At 40.2% G+C, this 18133-nt stretch overlaps 1 protein-coding gene across 1 annotated transcript in view; it reads left to right on the plus strand.

Moving 5' to 3' along the window:
• The first annotated feature begins 1244 nt into the window (after positions 1 to 1244).
• The window catches only part of CDON (cell adhesion associated, oncogene regulated), a 93059-nt gene continuing 76170 nt past the window's right edge, over positions 1245 to 18133 (plus strand). Inside the window, exon 1 of the mRNA XM_036277028.1 lies at positions 1245 to 1329. The gene's annotated coding sequence lies outside the window, so the exon portion shown is untranslated. The remainder of the gene's footprint in view (positions 1330 to 18133) is intronic.

An 18133-nucleotide genomic window follows, 5' to 3' on the forward strand; every position in this document is an offset into this window, starting at 1 on the left:
CTCATAGCACCCCTGCATGTACATTCCTAGTAAACTTTGGACATTTCTCCTGTTGATCTGTCTGTTACATTTATTAGCCCAGGTTGGAGAACTTAGGTGGGAAGAAAGTTTTTTCAGCACCCCTCACCGTATCATACTTATGCTTCACGACCACCTTTTAAATAGAAATCTTTTTTTTTCTTTCTTTCTTTTTCTGTTTGAATAACTGAAGTTCCGTGAAGTCAAATAACTTGGGGCAGGTCCAAGGACCAGTTGGTTAGACTGGGGCCAAAGGCCACGCTGGTTTCCCCAGGACCGAGGCTCTCTCCCAGTCTGTCTTGTTGTCCGCTGGCCTGACTGTGAATGCAGGAGGGTAGGTTGTGGAACCAGGTGCAACTGCGGAAGAAACTGACCACTGAAAGGAATGAAAAGGCGAAGGAACCATAGCGGCCAGGAAGCTAGAACCCAGAGACATCCACCAGGTAGGAGTGGAGACAGACAGATCTCAGAGGGAAGGGTTGCGAGGGGGTCTGTAAGAGACAATCAAGGAACATATATGCATAGCCCATGGACACAGACAGTAGTGTAGTGAAGGCCTGGGGTGGGGCGGGAGCTGGGTGGAGGGGAGCAGAAAGGGGGGCGGGGAGAGTGGGGGACATCTGTAATAGTGTCAAGGAAAAAACAGAGTGGAGGACAGGTCTTGAGCGTCTCCGAAAACTTAGGGGCGGGACTTGGGCGGGACGCCGGGGGACGTGCGGACCTTTGTGGACGGCTGGAACTGCCGCCTCTCCGGGGACCTTTAGGGGAGGAGAGAGTAAGTGCAGGCCTGTGGCAATCTCCGTGAGTTGCAAAGGCAGCTCCTCCTCACCTACCCTAAACCAGAGCAGAGACTTCACTCTGCTTCTCTGGAGTGGCGTCCCTGTAGACAAGCAGGAAGGGGACTGGAGACGGCCCTGCACATGGTGCCCCCTCCCTCGCAGATTGGTACGTCCCGTCCCCCCCGCCGTGGGACTGGCGGCTGCGCGCGCACCCTCAGGCGGGGCGGGGCGGGGCGGCCTCGTGGCGCGTTCCCGTTCCGCCGGGTTACGCGTCCGCGCGCCTAGGCCTGGGCGGGCAGGCGCAGCCACGGGAGCGCGCCCCGTGACTCCGCCCCGCCCCCTCCCCCGAGTCCCGGGTGCGCGGCTTGGCGCAAAGAGAGCGGGGACCCGCGCCCCCGCCCCGCCCCCGCCTGGCGCGTGGAGGCCGCTCGGATCGCTGTCGCCGCCGTAGCCGCCCGCGCGGGATGACCTGGGGCGGCTCTGGGAGCCGGCTGCCGCGAGAGATCTGGGGGCTCCGCCGGCCCGCCGAGAGGTGCGGGGTGGTCCCGCCGCGGGGTCGGGAGACGGGCGGTCGCGTTGGGCTGGGGGCGCGGGGTCCGGGGCTCAGGCGGGGTCCGGGGACGCTGGGCCGCCCCGCGGTGGAGGGCGGGGTGTCAGTGACAGGGACGCGCTGGGCAGGTGGGACGAACCTGGCGGAGAGCAGGGACGCCCGCGCTCCCCAGGGAACGGGGGTCCCCGCCCCTCAGCTTCCACCGGCAGGGCGCCCGCGGGACGGCGATTTCTGTGGGGTGAGCAGGAGAAATGCCCTGGACAATGTATCTTTCTGTGCTGTCACCGACGCCCTGACTTCCCAGCCCCGGGAGTTCATTTTCCTTCTCCATAAGCTTTCTGTGGGTTGCATGATCATTTCTCAGTACACTGCAGCTGGCTATTTATTTCAGCCTGCAGCTTCCAGACCTTTGTTGCTTTCTCTCCACATCTAGGAATTTCAGCCATAAATCACTGAGGGGGGTCGAGGGACTCTGTCTTCCCTTCATTGTTCCTCCGAACCCCAGCACGTCAGGTGGGAGGCTGCCCAAAAGGAGCCCTTCTCCAGAATGCCTGTCTTTCCTGGCCGGGACTACAGAGGGTGGCAGGTGCTTTAAGGGCAGGCTGTTTTCCAGCTGAGATCTAGAATTTAGAGACCCTCATTAACGGAAAGGCAGCCTCGGTGCCCTAAATCAGACACCTTGAGAAACAGAAGGTTGGACTAAAAAGTAACGTGAGATTTATTCTCAGTCCAGTGGCCAGTAAAGATGAAAGAGGTCAACTCTGATTCCATCCTCACTCATACCATAGCCCTCAGACTCTCAGCTGACACTTGGCGTTACCAAGTGGACAGGGTCTGGGAGGAGGAGGGGGTAGAGGGGTGGAAATGAAATGGGTTTGTTCTTAGTATAATTCTAAACATTCGATTGCATTTTAGAGCTCATTTTTGTTGAGTAGTCTATTTTAGCTGAAAATGGGAGGGGGTAGTTCAACTTTTAGAACAAGATGAAAGGAAACTTCAGAAAATTTCTGGAAATTTTAAATTAGTGCTTAACTAGAAAGCATTCTTAGGAACCCAGAGAGGCACCAAATACTGTAGTTTCTGTTATGCACATGTTGAAATAAACTGCCTCATACTTTAAGTTATATGAGAAGAATGGAGTGAAAACCTGTTTCATTTTGTGAAGACCTGCCCTAGCTATGTGTTTGGCAGTATATAGAACAGAAACGTTTATATTTCTATAAAAAACACAACTGCATATTGTTTAACTTTCATGCAAAAACTCGGATATAGTATTTGGGAAATCTGACATTGTTTGAATAGTGTAGTCAACCAGGAAAATCAGTTACTAGAGGTACTGTGCTTGTGCAGTAACTCACTTGGGCTGCTTTGATTGATTGCTATGGTTCTCATCAACCTCCTTTTCCGTGGACAGTACTTAAATAGCTCTACTTCAAGTCAGGAGGTATAAAGAACTACTGGGACTTGGAGCACACTGATCTAACCTGTGTAGGTTGGGTTCTGTATCATTCTTACTCCTTACTTGCTTTGCAGGTGGTTTGGCTTTGCATGAAAGAAATTGAGCTCACTTTAAAATAGCACCCCCCCCCCCCCCCATCTTCAAGGAATAGATAGATGGAAGGCTTTGTGTGGGAATGGCAGCTTCTGTCTTAGGACTCTAAAGAGGTCAGGTAAAACTTGTTGACTAGTTCTTGTGCTTGCCTATTGTTTTTCCCTTTGCCCTTACGACTTTCTAGACTATTTCATTCATGGTTTTGTCAAAATAAAAGTTGAAATAAAATTTTCCTTCTCTAGAAATCTTTCTTTCGCAGACATTAGACCAAAATTTGGTGATTGTTTCTAAGTAAAATCCCGGGGAAATGGTTTCAGCAATTCAACATTATCTTAGTGAAATCAGTCTGGGGATAGGAAATTAAAAATAACTAATTAAAAAATTTGTCATTTATAACACTTAATTACATTAGATTTTGCCCTGTTATTAGCATTTGTACTACGTAGACGTGTAGGTAAGAACACATCAGAAGAGTAGATGAGTTGTCCACCAGGTAGTATTTAGACAGATGATCTTACCACTTAATAGCAACTAATTAGATTAGAAAGGGAATTTGGAGTCTGGTTGCTAAATGGATTGCTTTGAAGAACTTGATTTATAGTTTTTTGATTGGTGCTTTAAGCCAAGAAATTTTTGTTTACTTGGATTGAATTAGAGAAACAGTAAAACTACTGTTTTTATTTAAAATTGTATATTGTGTGTAAACATTCTATTTATAAACATTTCATTTATAAATTTTGTATATATGGCACTAATTCACTTTCAAGAGAATAGGGAGAAGGGCTTTACTTGATTCTTTTCAACTAAAATTAAGTGTATGGAATATACTTAATGTCACTTTAAAAGTATTGGATTACAATTAAATAAAAAAACTGGCATGTTAGTTTTTTTTTTTTTTTTAATCCTTCAAGTTTTCCCTCGTTGTTTGTGCTCTTTCCCCCATTGTCAGGCTTAAAACATACAGTATCATCATCATCTGTCCCCTGAATAATGGTCCTGAGGTGATATTATTAATGTGGCTTTTTAAAATCAAACTAATTATACTTGCCTAAAAGAGCCACATGTGTGTGATTCTAGCTGCCTGGTGCCTTTTGAGAGCCCTGGAGACAAGCTAGTGAATAGAGCTGAAAATTCATTCTGTATTTGATTAAATGGAACAGACTCGCTGCTCCTTACCCCAGCAGGGGCTATGAGATCTCTTGATCCCCGAAGCGGCTCCAAGACCCTGGGAATTCCATTAGCGAGCACCTGAGGAATTTCTGCCCTGCAGTGCCTTTTTTGTATGTGTGTATGTGTGTGTGTGCAGAGGGAGTGGAGCAGAGTGATGAGGGGGGAGTGGAGGAGGGGGCGGAGAGAGGCTACATTAGAAGACTCCATATGTTAGCAGATCTAAAATCAAGGCATGACTTAACAGTTTATCTCATGAGAGAAGAGCCCAACCCAAAAGCAGATTGCTGGTCAGGACTCTTTCGAGCAGGACTCTGGTGGTGTGTTTTTAGCACTGAAGTGAACGCCACTGTAAAGCACAGAAAGTCACTTCTCTTCTCCTCCGAAGCACAAGCATATACACGTTGCAGATTTGGTAAGTTTTCTCTGATTGTGATCTATTGATACATATGTAAAATTGGGTTACAGTTTGGTCTTGCCTGGAAGGGTGGATGTATTGTTTCAGTCACTTTTTAATCTGAGAGCCAAATCTGACTTTTGTATGAAGCAAATCGTTTTTGCAGAGGTGAAATGCTTTTCAACAGGCATATTTTAGTTTGCTCTTTTGTTTTTATATGGTTTTATTGTGTTTTTGTTATGTTACAGAATTTAAATCCATTCAGGTTGTGTCTGTCTTCTGTTGTCTTTTAAAGAATTTCTTTCTGATTTCTAATATATTTTTAAGGAATTGCTTTGCAGACTTGCTAGCAGCTGCAAGTAAATGAAAATATATCTACTAGAAATATTCTGTAAGAATTTTTGGAGCAAAATTTTTGGGAAATATTAGTGTATCTTCCTCCATTTGCCCCTCCTCCCCTAACCCAAATAATTTTTGGATACATTTTTCACAGTATTAGCCCAGTTTATTTCTTGTGTACTTTTCAAGGAAGAGTAGTTCTGAATCTTGGATGGTGTAGTTAATTGATTTTCATCTTTTGAGAATAGTTGAACATGAGTCCGAATTTCAGTGCTTGTAAACTTCAAGTAATGCAGAAGAATGCAGTAGCTTCTTTGATGGTTAATTTGATATTTTGTTCCCGATTAAAATCATGTTGTAGATCACAGTTCTTTTCCATGCTATTATCATGTAGTCTTACCAAATTCTTCTCACAATAAAGAGTGTTTAGAAAATAAAGAAACCTTTTAGAGAATATGTTTAATTTTTTCCCCCCACTTTAATCCTGGGCATGTCTTCTACTAGTATGGCCAACTTGAAAGGACTCCTGAATGAATTGGAGTAAACACTGAAGTTAGCATTGTGCCTGTCTTGGTTCATAGTTGTTCAGTTGCTTTGCTGTGTGATGTATTTTGATAGCCACAGATAATAAAAAAAAACTACCCCAAAGAGTATTTTTTCCTACATATCAGTTGGAATGTGAGTAGGGACTTCAGTTTGTGAGAGCCAGTGATGCATCTCTAATCATAGAATTAAGGAACCTTACTTGAGAGGACAAAAAAAATACAGGTTATGCATTCTGCTCCTGTTTTGTTGCTTGTAACCGTGTGCTTGAGTTTTTATATTACCCTAATACAAAAAGGGAATTAAGAAGTTGACATCTAGCTTGCTCCTCAGCTATTCTTATTACAGACTGGCTCACCTCTTTATTATGTGAGCCTGCACAGTGATCTTGACCTAAGCTTTGGTTTTCTGCTCTACAAAATGGGGATAATAACAATAGTATCTCTTACCACTGTTTAGGGATTACAAGAGATAATGTAAGTAAAGCGCTTGGCATATGGAAAAACCTCTGTGAATGTTAGCTGCAGGTATTTTAGTAATTCATCCTGTACATTAGTCTGTTACTTTGATCCAGAAGTGATTTCTTCAAAGTACTAAATAATGAGGAATTCTCAGAAGTGAGGAATAGTGTGGACACATGTAACTGCTGTAGTTTCAGTGTGCTTCCGTTTTCTTCATTATGCAATTGAAACTTGAAAGACACTTGGAAACAATGTGTTGCATTTTTTTCCAATTGAGGTATAATATAGAAATGTACATAAGCATACATTGAAGGTACACTAAGTGAACAGCTAGATGAAGTTTTACAGACATACCCACCTGTGGTAATCAGTGCCCAGATCAAGATGTAGCAGCTTTCCTTTACCTCAGACCTCCTGGTGCCCCTCCCCAGACAACGCCATGACCCCCAACAAGCAACAACTATTCTGACTACAGGTTGGTTTTTACCATAGGTTAGTTTTGCCAGTTCTCGAACTTTATAAATATGAACTCACAGTATTTACTCTTTTGTATTTGGTTCCTTGCACTGCTCATTATGTCTGTGAGATTCATTTGTAGTGTTTGGTAGTGATACTTGCATTTTAAATTGTCGTAGCATCTTTTGTGTGTTTTAATTCGCAGTAGCTCATTTTATTGGCACATTGGGCACATGATCATTGGAGAAAAAATAACAATACTTCTTCCTAAATTATTAGAAAATCAGATCCCAGTGGCTAGCTTAGGGGAATAACTGTGACCTTATTTCTATACATATAAATGGGTTGAAGGTAATATAATAACCTACGATTTCAATGCCATAAATCAAATTCTTTGACAGCTGCATTTATTTTATTTTCTGTTTTTAGAAGGGAATGGATGGAGCCTCAAAATAGAGGACCATCTCAGACATCTTATGTCCTTCATTTCTAGGATTTAATGCAACAATCAATACTTAGAATTGTATAGAAGTGACCATTACCCCAGTATTAGTGTAATATTCTCTTAGAAGAAAACCAAAAACAGAACATGACTTTGGGGGAAAAAATCCACCAAACATGGAAGAAAATGGAGCTGGGACGTTACACTACGGGAAGAGTTTATAAAGAACGGGACTGGTCATTTCTATTGGCTATGTGACCTTAACAGTTGCTCTCAGGTTGTGCCTTTCTGTTTAGAATTTCTGTTTGGAGTGTTGGAATTCCCTTATATGCCAAATGAAATTGATTTCCCGAAACAGTGAAACAAAAATGCAAGATGATGTTGATGAATCAGTTTTTGTTTTTATTTAAATTTTGGAGGGAGCCATGGTTGAGATTAATAATATTTCTGTTCTTGGAAATGTCGAAAGATTTTCTGGATGTTCTGCTTGAACACAAGCCACTTCTCTCTCAGGAGACATTGTATTTTCAGCATTTGTAATTTTATTAAATCTATTATTCATAGTTCCTTGACACAGAGTCATTCTTCACTTACAGCCATGTGCGGGGATGGGTTCCCCTGCACTCCAGAGGGGCAAAGTTATCCCCTTTTCTTCTTAACTCAGACCACCAGTGGCCAAGATTTCAATGAGGGTGGGGAGAGTTGAGATAGTGATATATGATGCATCTTTTGTTCCATAGGGCCACTCAAAAGATGCAGATTTTGTTTCAAAAGAAGGAAGAACTGTCTGACAAATAGAGCTGCCTCATGATAGCAAATGCTCTTTTGAAGCGGCGTGAGCTCCTTATTACTAGACATGTTCTAGTGGCGTTTGCAAAAGATACTGTGGAAAGGATCACTTCCTTGGGTGACAGACTGGACCACATGACCTGTAAGGGCCTTTGCAGTACTAAGACTGTCTGAAATAGGCTTTATTGGAGTCTACATAACCACCGCATATATAATTTCGGAGGGAGGAAATGCTTTAAAAGTTCCAGATAGCCTTTGGATAAATAATTTTCTCAAAACAACCCTAGCATAAAGCTGAGGACTGCTTCTGCTTGCTGGCTCCTTCATTTAACGTGATTCTTAGTTTTTCACTGATAAGTAAATGTCAAAGATTTTATCTTTTTCCAATATTCTAAGCACACTGGTATCAGAAATGATAATACTTTATAAGTATAGTATTTGCTCCCTTCCTATATAGGTACACATCTGAGACTTTATTTGAAGCCATGTGTTGGCCTAGTTATTTATTTATTCCTATAATAAATTCTATATAAAGTTAAAATTAATAAGTGTACCTCTTGTCTTTACCTTTTTTCCTCCATCCACACTTTTCTGCACGTCAATTTCAAGAGCGAGAAATAACTCATGTGGAGGGAGAAAGGCCTATATATCAGTGACTTATTCAAGCAATGAGACCATCGTTATTTAATCTAACCACATACACGTTTTGTTTCTGTATATGTGTGTTAAGAATTTATGTTAATAATTGGTATTTAGAATGATTGAAAGGAGTATAGAATCCCAAATCACCAAAATAATATTTTCTCTATTTTATAAAGCAGAAAAATGTGCTGAGTTTTTACTGTTCTTTATTTATGTGTACCCTCCCTGTAATCTATAAGATCTCTCTCATCTCTTCTCTGTTACCATTGTCTTACCCCTCGAGACTTCTTTCACAATTTGGGAAAGAGATGAGAGGACATTCACAATGTAAGACAAACCAATTGTTGTAGCTCCTGCTTCAACTTCTACCTTTTTTCTGTCCCCAGTCTTGGTGTTCTCCCTTCCAAGTCATCATTTCTTCTACATTTTGCCAGAATAATGATCTTCCTAAAGCATAAATCTGATCATGTGACTGCTCTTACAACTGATTTCTCCAAAGACCCCTGGATGGTTCCCTGATTAAAGCCCAGGTCTTCACTAGGGCATGCAGCGTTCCTTACCTACCTGGTGCGTCTGCCCTCCTCAGCTGGTGTGCATTTCTTCCTTGAATAAGCCTTGCTTTCTCACCTCAGGTGGGCATTGTGTCTGTCTGGGCGCATCTTACTCCTTAACGCCAGACAATGTGATCTTCCCCCATATGCGATCACCCCTCCCCTTTCCTCGCGCTTCTCAAACTTTCAGGTGTATTTGGATGTCTTGGGAGATGTTAAAATGCAGATGTTGATTTGGTTGGTCCAGGATGAATCCCAAGATTCTCCCATTCTAACAAGTTGCTGACGATATTAATGACTGGGTAGCACACACTGAGTAGTAGGAAGATGCTGAACTGTCTACTTTAGATCTATGGGTGATTTCAACATACAGTTTTATTCTTAAAAATCCAGTGAAGTCCTGGCTGGTTTGGCTCAGCAGTTAGAGCATCGGCCCAAAGACTAAAGAGTTGCAGGTTTGATTCCAGTCATAGGCATGTACCTTGGTTTCGGTTTGATCTGGTTGGGATGTGTCTCTCTCACATCGATGTCTCTCTTCCTCTCCCTCTCCCTCCTTCCCACTGTATCTGAAAATTAATGGAAAAATATCCTAATAAAGGATTAAAAAAAAAACAAAACAGAAAAATGACAAAACCCAGTAAGATCAGTGACTCTCCATGTCAAGCTCAGGTATACCACAGCTGCAAATGAAGATTAAAGAAAACTATAAAGAAAAAAATAGTTAACTGTTACAGATACCATGACATCTATTGTCACATTATTACTGGAACACTTGTCTAATATTTCAACAATTTATATATTTAAAATGTGTATTTTGGTTCTGTGCAACATTAAATGTCTCTACAGGGCTGATGTCATGTTTAGTGTGTTTGTTTTCAAACACTCAGTGTTACAGGAGTTCTCCTGGATATGTAGGGACTAAAAAGTACTTTCTGGCTTCTGTCACTTGCCAGGGACATTTCTGACAGTTGTTGGCTTTTTATGGTATCAGAGTAAAAGTAATTATTCTCTATTTTATTCTAATTTGATATCTGTTCAGTGAGTAATTGTACACACGGCCCGGTTGGAGGTAAAATTGGCAAAAGGGACGAATGTATAATGGTTAAAATACTACATTTATCAGGCCATAAAATTACTGCAGTGACATCAGAACTTGGCAGCCTCTTTTATTCCAATAAAAAGAAAAATAGCATCATAAGCTAGGGATAAGACATTTTTCTTGCCCATTTATTTTGGCTTATTTTCATGGTTTTGGCCTCAGGGTGGGTGTATAACAAAATAACACAGGGAATAACAGGCAATAAGAATTAGAGAGTGGACAGTTTCAGCTGGAGTGGGCACGCCGTTTATCACTTACCTCTTTCAATCTTGTGAACTGCCCCTCTCAGATCGTCGCCTACGAGAGTATAAGAGTGGGTGTGAAGAATCCTTATCTGTAAAATGGAGTTAAAGTTTATTATTTGGCTTGATATTACATAGCTTGCAATATATTGAAAACGTTGGAGGATTGGCTTACAGATGGCCAGGCGAGGATGAATGTCTAAATGTAACAGTGCAGTTTTGTAGAAGACGTGCTGTTTATGCCTCTTTCTAAACTTCTGTGAAATAACATCGTATTACCAATCAAATCACTGTTCACTTTTGCTGTGAAATTAGATTTTTAGATGTTAGCATATTTTAATGACAACTCATATCAGGATTTCAGTTTGGTGTCCAAGCATCTGAGCAGTAGAGCAGATCCTGGGACTAATGAATGCTGAGAAGATATTTTCGTAATTAATAGATTACCAAACTTTTAATTAGAACTGCACTAAATTCTTACTGTAATGGTGTGTGCATGATTTACCTCGGGGGTCCATCTTACTGCGATCATCTTAAACGAGGTCATTTGATTGTTTCTTCCGTTAAATCTTGGATGTTCATCCAAAACAAAATTACAAGTTTTGTTCTACAGTAAAGAAGATTATTTTAAACCAAATTCTAAATTTATACTTCTACTTAAGAACATATTTTCAAGTCATAATCTGAGGAGAAAGTTCCGATCTCTTAATCGGTTCATTTCCTATTTATTGAAAATTGAGCATACTTTCTTTTTTATGGTCAAGTCCCTTTTGAAATGAAAACAGAACAGATCAAACTTGTGCCCCGAGTTCCCAATTCCAAGCTCTAGTCATCATGCTTCCAATTATTTTGTATTTTAGTTGGACTTGTCTTTTAAAAGAAATTGCAGTCCTCACGTTTTGACTGCAGCCTATATGCCTATATGGTTTTCATCATGCATTTCATAGCTAAAGTATTTCTCATCCCACGGCTAACTGAAGCCGATTTTGAGTTATTACTAGCTGGGTTGTTAACTGTGGTCTCCTGTTATTAGGCTAGCAAACACACTTATCATTATTTGTTATTTCTTTTGTGTTTGAGGATGCATTTTAAAAGAGCTATTGTCGTAGTGGTTAGGTCTTAAAATAATTTCACATTTGTTACTATGACAGCAGCCACAGGGGAGTTTTTAATCATACAGTACAGCTTGTACAGAGATTTGAAATCATGCTTTGTGACATCAAATACATTTTAGCTCAGGGATTTGACTACATACATCTTACTATTGTTAGCGAGAGTCTTATAGCTAACTCCCAAAGTAGGTTTATAAACGTGAATCTTACAAGTTGAGGCTATATCCCATTCCACATGAAAAACAACAATAGAATTTAGTATTTAAAGGAAAATTGTCAACGTTTTACTTATTTTGGGATTCTCTTTCAGATAAGTAGATTGTTAGGGAAAAGGTAAGGACATGATTAACTGCAGAACAAAGACTTTAATGCTTGATCAGATTCATGTTTTCTTAGCTAGTTAGACTGTGTACAGAATACTTAATCAGTTGTGGTTATAGATGTCAGCTGATCATGGAATCAAATTAACAGGTACCACATATCAACCTTCCAAGGCCTTCAACAACCAAGAATGAGAACCTGAGTCTTGAATTTTTTATTTGCAATTAAGGATTTTCCCCCCTTCATGTTGAAATGTGAGTTTTCTGGGGGGGGAAATCTTTTCATGTGACATTTAGTGGGCAAAGTCCCCATTTACTTGTAAACGTTCTTTCTAATTCACTGAGAAATTCTAGCATCTTTTGTATCTGATGCTAGTACCTAGAGTGATTGTGCTACAGGTATTCTTGGGCAATTGAATGAATAAGTATGGTGACGAAGGAGGGAAGTATTCATTGTTTTACAGAGCAGGGCTCTTGCCCATGAGGGTGCCCTTCGGATGTACAAGATAGTGCCCCTGGAGGACTGGAGAGGCGTGCCCTGTCCTGGTCCGCATGGCATGCAGGACGGGCACTGGGCGACCTGAACGGCCCCTGTGCTCGTTCAGCTCCTTGCTGAGGAGTTACTATGAGTCCAGTTACATCTCCTGTCTCGTGGTTCCTTTTATTCCACACAGGATAATTTCCTCCTCTCTGTTTCTGATGGTGATCATTTCTTAAGTAACTTTTATAGAGCCTGTTATATGTCACAGGGTGTTTTACTGGGTTTTTCTTTTGCTCTTGACCGTACATGTATGAGATAGTAACATTTTCATGAAAATGGGAATCATGAAGATGATAAGTGATTGAGGATTTTGATATTAGATACAAGAGTTTTAATGTGATTCAAAATTAGGTAATCGTTAAAAATCTCTCTAAGATCGGAAAAGGAGGCTATTTGAAATGGTAGTCTTTTAAAACTTAATTTAGGTTATGATTACATATTTGTCCTAATATGTATAGTTACATATTAGGTTATAATATAATTATATATTCTGTGCTTAGAAATAGAATAAAATAGTTAAATTCTATGTGGGTTTTTTTTTTTTTGGTCATTGACATTTGTAAATCACAACTGCATTCCAGATTCTACTGACCTAATGGAAGATATTAAAGTGAATGTTGCCTAAGGTAAAATTGACCTTGACCCCTTGGTGTCTTGTATTTTAAATCTCTTTCCTCTAAAGAGACCATTTCTTTACTTTTTCCTAGCTACAGGAATCCTTGATTTCTAACACATTTCTCCACAGCAGGTATTTGGGTGCCTAGAAATTAATAGTATATTCCAGCTAAAAATGAAGTTTGAAATTTCTTTCTAGTTATATGTAAAGTAAGGAAAATAGCAAAGGTGGATTTTTAGAAGTAAATCTCATTTTACCTTTGTGTCTCTAGTTGTGAAGTGAATCTAAAATCTAAATTGATATGCTCTTTGTCTTAACAGTTGCTCCATGGTACCCTTGTATCCAAAACACGACTGGAGATGTGGAAACACAGGCTGGTTTTACATTTCTTGGAGGTGTTAGAAAATGAATGCAAGGTTTGCAGCTTTCAGTGGTTCCTTTAGTATCGCTTTGTCGACTGTTAGCTATTTCTCTTTTGTTTTATATCACTATATGATGTTGGATAAAACAAATGGCAATTCTACAGCTTGTAATGATAGCTAATTTGTTATTTCTTTTTTGGTTATTGTTAACAATTTAGCGAAATAGTTTAAAAGTGGTTTCATGACCAGTTTGATGGCCAGATGGAGAAGGAGAGGAAGAAAAATAGATATTCTTAAGGCAAGTTTTGCTCCTCCTCTTTTGTTGGAGTGAAGACTGAGTTGTAATAGCAACAGAGTCCAGCTCCCAGTAAGAGGTGTGAGGCTGTTTATTTTCACTCTGGAGATGTATATACTACAGAAGGAAAACTCGGGCCTTGCTAAGCCTAAGCAAATCATTACTTATCTACGACTTGGCAGGCAATTTGATTAAGGTTGACAGAGCTCGTATAATATCAGAACCAGGCCCTCTTAATGATTGATGAGCCTTGTCTATAAGGTTTTTTTTTTTTTTTTTCAATTTGAAAGGAGAAAATCTGTACAAGAATGAATACTTGTTCAGATCTCTAAATGCCAAGTATAAACCAAGTCTGTAATATAGTTTTATCTATAGTGATTAATATGTATTAATATGTATGCTGTTTTTTAGGTTACAATTAAATGGCTTTAAAATAATATTTCCGTGCCAACAGGTTAATTTTGCTTTAACATAATTAAATTTTTGAAATTGTAGAGATCTTGTTTCATATTTTAACATCTTTTTATACTTGGTTTTCTTTGATATTCTATTTTTAGTATAGTAGAATTAAAAAAAATTTTTTTTTTCTTTATTGATTTTAGAGAGAGGAAGGGAGAGGGAAAGAGAGATAGAAACATCGATGACAGAACATCGATTGACCACCACCTGCATGTCCCCTCACTGGGGATTTGGCCTACAACCTGGGCATGTGCCCTGACTGGAAATCGAACCAGCGACCTCTTGGTGCATGGGCTGATGCTCAACCACTGAGTCACACCAACCAGGCTAAAGTAGAAATTTTAACCTGTGAAGAATTTTCCTCTTCATTCTCTAATGAAATTGATTTATTTGGAAGTCCTAGGCTTTAATTTAAGGCATTTTTAACCCCTTGCTTTCTAACTTTATGAAAATGATTTGGACAATTGTAATAGCAAATCTGGGCCATTGAGTGTTGCTGCTGACCACTTTGCTATATTATTTCTTATCTTTCTCACAGATTGAAACCGTGTGTGACTGGAATGTGCCAAATGTCCTTGGCAGCACTTTGAATCAGTAGTCTATATACAGGGCTGAGTCCAACTAAAGAAGACCATTTCTTGTTTTTTTTATTATTCACATGCTGCTTAGTAGAAGTGGGTATAGGACTGGAAGACCATGCTCTCCTACATTTGAAATAAATTTAGCATATGGAATTTTCTGATTAATGAAGAGATTGAATTGAGAATAAATTGGGTTTCTGTAAATGGAATTTTGTTAACCTGGGCGTTTCCAGGCAGGGTATCTCAAGGATGTCGGTGAGGGTAAGCTTTGGAGTCACAGTGCCTAGGGTCAGACTCAGACTCCATCATATTCTGGTGATGCAGCCTCTGTACCCGTTAGTTTCTGCATCTGTATGATGGGGATGTCACTCATCGGGCTGGTGGATCATCTCGCCTAGTCCCCACAAATAGAGTGATTGGCACTTGGTAGATGCTTCTGGAAGGTTCGCAGTTGCTGCTGTTGTTACTGCTATCTATGAGATGGCTGGCATTGACAACACATTATTGTGATACAGCTGAATTAGAGACTGTCGCATTGAAAGGAGGAGGGGTTCAGCTTTGGAGGAGCAATATACGTGGGAATATGCTAGAACTGAGTATGTGTTTTTGTTCTTAGGTTGGTTGGGGCATGTCTCCTAGCAAAGAGAGCATTTAGGTTGAATACTGTATGTAATAGCTGATGGTGAACTTCTGGATACATTCTCGTATCCCCAAACAACTAAACACCATCTGAAACTTCTTCGCCTGAAATTTTATTTCGGTTACTCTGAGATCTCCCCTTTCTCCTTGTCATCTCCCCAAACTCAGTGTAAACATATTTCAGTTTAATACCAGGAAAATAAAATTTAGTTTAGAAGAGGTATACTTTCTACCTCACCTTGTTGACATGTTCTTAAAAGCAAGGGATAACCATTGTTGGAACCCTTTGCTCTCCTTTCTGTTGATGATTTTCCCTCCAAAAGTATGTGTTGTCATCCATGGGAAATCTCAGTGCGTTCCAGGACTTTTATATGTGTGCTTCAGTAACTTTGAGTCTTGTGTTTGTTCTTTCAAATTTCCTACCTTGTGGCGGGGGGAGGGAGGGCTTGCGTATGGTTCATTGTGGTCCTCCCTTTTCAGCTGACCATTGACTCTGTCCTGTAGTTGCCTTTAGTCTGCAGTGATAGTAATAATGCTTCAAGAATATGCTCGTCTTACATTTTTTTTTGTTTAAAAATTTTTTTTTTTAGGTAAGTGTTGAGAATTCCTTCCTTCTTTCCCCTGGATTGGCCTAATTACTGTATTTTTATTACTGGAACCTGGGTTTTCAGGGAAGTGTGGTAAGTTTGGTGGTAATGCTGAACATCTTTGCAGGAGGAAACATTGTACCACAACTCTACAACTGCACAGACTTGTGAGAGCCTCCGTTTGGGGCCTATACAACAGAAGATAAAGTTTGGTTGTGTTACATTTATAGTTTTCTTATGATCATGGGCCCGGTGGCTGTAGAGTTGGGTAGCATTTATAAGATTTGTTTAGCCTTTTGATTTGGGGGAATATGAATCTTGTATTTGAAACTGTAATTTCTGCCCTATCATCCCAACCCCATTCTGAGCCCAGATTTGCAAATATATGCAGTCAAGGAAATAGCTGTGTTTAATGAACATGCCCTGACCTGGGAATCGAACCAGCGACCTCCTGGTGCATGGAATGACACTCAACCAACTGAGCTACACTGGCCAGGCTAGATGCAACCTTTTAATAATCTTAACAAATATTGTAGATTATCAGTGTTGAGCGTAATATTAGGAAGCTACTTTTGCTTATTTTATATTTCACTGATCTCTTTGATTCTTTTGATTTTAAGCATGATTAACACTTTTCCTTTTTAACAATGAATTTGTTTTTGACTACCGGTCCAATGTTTTGTGGGCCAATCCCTTTAGAAGTACACCCAGATATATAATACTGAAAATTAAAACCGTGCAATGCAACGCATGTAGGTATCAATCTTTACGTGTTATTGGTGAACCGTAGCACTGTGCGATCTTCGCAGTACATGTGTTCCTAATGTGGGTTCCACCATCTGCGGTGTCACATGCTGTTCAAATCTGGCACACTTGTGCTGCTGTGAACTAGAAGGTAACTCACGTCTCCTACCTGTGTCTTTTTACCTGTTTTAAAACTTTCCTTGTACAATATCCTGTAACATCACAGACCGCCATATGTCGTAGATATGATCCAAAAACACAAATGCAGATTGGCTGGTAATTCAGAGTAAGCTTACAATAATTTGAGTTTTAGCAGTGCAGGAACACAGAAATTTTGAAAAAAATGCCTCTCATACCTCTGAAAGTCCATCTGCAGACTAAAATAGAGACAAAGAACAAAAACCTGAGTGGGAAGTGGCTGTGGATTCACACTGAAGTAAATGGACATAAAGCTGTAAACGCCCCGGAAAGGCCTTTTCTTAGAAAGGTGTGTACGATGGGGATTCTGTGTGTTTACATCCCCCCCCCCCCCCGTCGTTTATTAGCTGTGTAGTCTTGGGGAGGCGGTCAGAGTTTTCTGCATTTCTGTGTCCTCATTGGTAAAATGGAAATAATACCTATCTTTAAGGTTGTGAGGCTTGGTAGTAATATATGTAAATCTTTAACCGTACACTTAATAATTGGTAGCTATTGTTATTCTCTGGAATAATTAAACTCGTAAGACAGATGTTTGGTAAGATGCATAAAATACGTATATATGTTTCCACACAAACCAGTTATTCTCTGCTGAGTGGAAGCAAGAGGGTCAGCTACTTGGCAAGGGTTTGCATGCTGCATGTGGAGTCCTGCCCCCTCAAATCATTTCCGCGTGACCCCCGGTCACCACTGGGCATTGTCAGCCCTCGTGCGGAGGCAGGAAGGTGACGGAGACCTACTGACCAAACCATCTGAGTCTTTCTCTGGGAGCTCGGATTTAAATACTTGTATGATATTTTAAGGTTTTAACTTTATGTTTACTTGTCATAAAGATGAACTTACCTATTTATCCAATTAATTAGCAAATGTATATTGCCTGATATACACAGGAAGTGATTGATTTACCTCAGGTGTATGTATAAATTAAATTAACATTGTGGCCGATTGCTTAAAAAATATACTTGATTTTTTTTTAGATATTTTATTTACCAAATTCAGGACTTAAAAAAAAAGTATTGGCAAGAGGTGGGACAGATGACTTGATGGTTAACGACATTTATAAAACTATTTACCAGTTAATTTGGCCAGTGAATATTAACAATTCCTCGTAGAGAGTTATCTTCCCACTTAATAATAGCATTATGTGGTGGAATTTTGTTTGAACACAGCTATGACATGATTTTGACCCCACAGACTTCCTATCATGTTCCAGGAAACGTGACTATGTACAATAAAACCCTGATATTTTACTTATTTATTTATTTTAAATGGAATTTATTTGGGTGACATTGGTTCATAAAATTATGTAGGTTTCAGGTGTACAATTCTATGATTCATCATCTGTATTTTGTGTTGTGTGTTCACCACCCCAAGTCAAGTCTTCTTCCATCACCTTTTGTCTCATTTTTACCCTCTCCTACCTTGTCCCAGTCCCCTTACCCCCTTACCCTCTGGTAGTCACCATACTGTTGTCTATGAGGGCTGTGTGTGTGTGTGTGTGTGCGCGCGCGCGCGCGCCTAATCCCTTCACCTTTCTACCCAGTCCCCCTTCCTCTTCTCCCCTCCCCTCTGACAGCTGTCAGTCTGTTCTCAGGTTCTATGTGTCTGTTTCTGTTTTGTTTGTTAGTTTATTTTATTCATTAGATTCCACATAT

This window comes from Molossus molossus, unplaced genomic scaffold (genome assembly GCF_014108415.1).
Source record: "Molossus molossus isolate mMolMol1 unplaced genomic scaffold, mMolMol1.p scaffold_m16_p_22, whole genome shotgun sequence".
NCBI lineage: Eukaryota > Metazoa > Chordata > Mammalia > Chiroptera > Molossidae > Molossus > Molossus molossus.